Below are 3,992 nucleotides of genomic sequence, written 5' to 3' on the forward strand. Positions count from 1 at the left end.
TCTTACATATAGGAAACCTGAAAGATTCCATCAAAACAAAGTGTTAGAACTAATACAGGAATTCAGCAAAGCAGTGGGACACAAAGTCAACAGGAAAAGATTAGTTACATTTCTATACACTAACAATAAACAACATGAAAAAAATTATAGAAATAATTCCGTTTACAATAACACCAAAAGAATAAAATACTTGGTGATTAAGGAGATGAGAGACTCATACAATGAAAACGACTATATATTGCTGAAATAAGTTTAAAAAGACATAAATAAATGGAAATATCCAGTGTTCACGGATTGGAAGACTTAATGCTTTGGTTGTTTATTGTTTGTTTGTTTGTTTGTTTTTGCCAGACTCACTTTTTAATCATGGCAGGGCCTCACGCACACATGTACACATGCACACACTCAGGCTTCAGCTCTTGTTGAAAGCTGCAGTGTTGACACTCTGCACATGCTCCTCAAACATGGTGATCGCCTCCTCCAGCAAGTCTCTCCCCACCTTGTGTCCTCCACCACACACTGAATCTGCAGTTTCTGGATACCGTAGCCCACAGGCACCAGCTTGGAGGCTCCACAGACCAGCCCTTCCAGCTGGATGAAGCGCACACAGGCTTCCAGCTGGGCCGTGTTCCTCTCATCGTCCCTAGGCTTAAAGTCCAGCAAGATGGAGGAGTTGGCCACAACCACGGGCTTCTTGGCCTTCTTCTCTGCATAGTGCCGCAGCCATTCCTCCTGCAGCTGTGCTGCCTCCTTGTCCTCCTCCTCATTGTCGCTGCCAAAAAGGTCAACATCATCATCCTTGTCATCCTCTGCTGGTGTGATTGGCTTCTTGGCCGGGGCTCCACTTGGCACATGGGAGACAAGTGCTGGGTCTGAGGGACTGTGGCCTGGTGGCCAACAGAGCTCTTCTCCAGCACGTTCAGCCAGGCCTCCAGCTTGGACATGGTCTGCTGCAGCTCCTGCACCACACAGCACAGGCTCTGGTTCTCCACTTCCAGACTGGCGATCTGGACAACGAGCTCACTGTGTTCTCCACTGGGGCCACTAGAGGCCCTGGGGCCTGAGTTTCCCGCCAGGGATTTCTGGATGTTCTCTCTGGCTCTCGCAGTGTCACAGAGGATCATGCTGGCACCATTCTCCTGGCGGGAGGTGCTGGCCACAGGCTCGTTCATCTGCTTGGAGAATCTCCTTTCTGCATCATTATATTTTAACTTGTCGAACCAGATCTTCTCATGTATTGAGAAGTTTGTAGCCATTTTTCTGACACCAGCCAAGGATGCAGCGACCAGGGAAGGGGCAAGAGAACAGAAGACTTAATATTGTTAAGATGTCATTACCACCCAAAGAGTCAATGCAATCTCTATCAAAATTCCAAAGATGGTTTTTGCAGAAATAGAAAAAACAATTATAAAATCCACATGGAATATCAAGGAACCCCAAATAGTGAAAGTAATCTTGAAAAGAAGGAACAAAGCTGGAGAACTTACTACAAAATGACAATAATCAAAACAATGTGGTACTGGCATAAAGACAGTCATGTAGACCAATGGAATAAAATAGAAAGGCCAGAAATAAAGTAAAAATAGAGTTACCATGTGATCCAGCAATTCGCCTTCAGGGTATATACAAAATATTTGAAAACAGAGTCTCAAAAAAAGATTTGTACACCCATATTCACAGCAGCATTATTTACAATAAAACACAGAAGCAACCCAAGTGTCCATCAACAGACAAATGAATAATCAAAATATAGTACATACATACAATAGAATATTATTTAGTCTTAAAAAGGAAGGAAAACCACATGCTACAACATGAATAAATCTTGAAGACATGTTAAGTGCAATAAGTCAGTTACACAAAAGAAGACAAATAATGTACAATTCTACTTATATGAAGTATGTAAAATAGTCAAAATCACAGAAACAGAGGGTAGAATGGTGATTGCCAGGGGATGGGGGGGAGGGAAGAATAGGGACTATTGTTTAATGGGTGTAACTTTTCAGTTTTGCAAGATGAAAAGCACTCTGGAGATAGATGGCAGTAATGGTTGCACAAAATTACAAAATGTATTTCATACCACTAATGTGTACGTTTAAAAATTATTTTTAAAAACTCATTAAGATGGTAATTTTCATGTTTTGTGTATTTTACTGCAATAAAAGAATTGAACAAAGTAATGGGAATTTTTTTTCATGTGACAGCTTTTCATTTAGGGCAGGGCTTTTCAAAACAAATTATAGTTATTAGTCAAGGTTATGTGTCTTGGAGACTTTATTATTATGTCTGTTTGTTTTTAGTAAGTACAGACAGGGTCTTGTTATGTCACTCAGGCTGGTCTCAAACTGTGCCCGCCATTCTTTAGAAATTTTGGGAAAGACAGGGTTGGGTGCGATGACTCACGCCTGTAATCCCAGCACTTTGGGAAGCTGAGGCAGGAGGATCACTTGAGCCAGGAGTTGGAGACCAGCCTGAGTGACATAGTGAGACCTCATCTCTACAAAAAAATCAAAAAATGAGGCAGGAAGATTGCTTGAGCCTGGGAGGTTGAGGCCGCAATGAGCCATGATCGTGCCACTGCATTCCCACCCCGGGAACTGAAGTGAAACCCTGTCTCAAAATAAACAAATAAATAAATAAAATAAATTGGGGGAAATAAAGAAAAGCCCATGGGAGTCACCCATATACAACCAGTGTTAACTTGCTGGGCTCATGGGGTCAAGTCTTTTCCCATCCATCCAGACACAGATACCTGGATATCAGCATCTTGCTGCACAGGTGGGCTCATGCTCTGTGTGCATTGTTCCCTGGACAAGGCATGATGACCATTCCCCCATCGTGATAAATGTGCCTAACTCTTCTCTTCCTACCTGCATGTGCAAAAAGGTAGTTGAGTCAAACAAAGCTTCTTTGAGGGCTCCAGTGCTAGCTTCCCAGCTGCTACTGGTCTTTTTGGGTCCTCGGCCAGTGTTGAGAATCCTGATTTCAAGGACCCTGATTTTGAGGGTCCTGAAGAAGTTCAAAGAGGAGGTGGATATCCAGCCAGCTGAGCAGAAAGCAGCACCAGTCAATAATAGTGAGACCCTCTCTGCCCTTCTCTCTAACAGTGACGTCCTGAGTCAGGGCTCAGTCCTGGGCAGGACAACCCCGAGAGGAACTGGCCTGGAGGCCCAAAGGGCGGGATATCCACTTCACTGTGCCTTGTCAGTATGCAACTCAGGTATGAGAATCTGGCCATTAGGTCCTGACCAGTGACGTTCCCAATATCCAAAGTTACAGAGCCCCCAAAGTCCCCCAGCCTAGAGGCACTTAGCAAAAAATAAAAATAATACAACTCTGTGTTTGACCCTGACATACTCTACCGCTCCTTTGGCCACTCCCTTTCTCTGCCAAACCCCAGGATTCTGTGTACCCCTGCTGCTCCCCCTGCCCCACCAAATCTCCCCTGGCCTCACAGGAACCTGAAAAAAGGGAAGTGAGACAGGACAGATATGAAGCAAATGTGAAGTGATGGTTATTTCACACCTAGGCATCAAGAGACACCGTCGTTTGCTCAGCAGGTGGGATTTCTCCTGATGGGCTGCAAGGAGAAACAATGCTGGGTCCAGCCTCAGAGAGACAAAGGTGGCAGAAATCACCTGCCCAGATCCCGCCTGCCTCCTGTTTCCCACTGGCCAAAGTTCACCCCATGAACTTCCATTCCCTGCACTTCTGGGACATGTCATCTGTACAGCTCCATCAGTGGTACCAGATCCCACATCCTGCGGCCAGGGGCCAGAAACCCTGGGTGGGAAATAGCAGTCTGGGGAGAGGGCCCAACTTTGCCAGGGCAAGGACTGGGAAGTCCCCGCTGGCATCAGAAAAGTCTGCGTGCTTTTGGCCATCAAGAGGCAATGGAGGGAAGCCTCTTCACATTGCTGATGTCTTGACATGCGTCATAGCAGACTTGCCTTAGAGCAACACCGTCGAAGTCTAAGGGAGCTTCCTGCCGG

The 3,992-nt window shown here is 45.3% G+C and overlaps 1 pseudogene across 1 annotated transcript; it reads right to left on the bottom strand.

Annotated features, from left to right (window-relative positions):
* Window positions 1-412: 412 nt before the first annotated feature.
* On the bottom strand, window positions 413-1,286 carry LOC108533629 (elongation factor 1-delta-like; annotated as a pseudogene). The gene has a single exon (XR_001886774.1). The product of XR_001886774.1 is annotated as an elongation factor 1-delta-like (transcript).
* Window positions 1,287-3,992: the final 2,706 nt, after the last annotated feature.

The sequence above is a fragment of the Rhinopithecus bieti genome, unplaced genomic scaffold (assembly GCF_001698545.2).
Source record: "Rhinopithecus bieti isolate Rb0 unplaced genomic scaffold, ASM169854v2 scaffold_11488, whole genome shotgun sequence".
Lineage (NCBI taxonomy): Eukaryota > Metazoa > Chordata > Mammalia > Primates > Cercopithecidae > Rhinopithecus > Rhinopithecus bieti.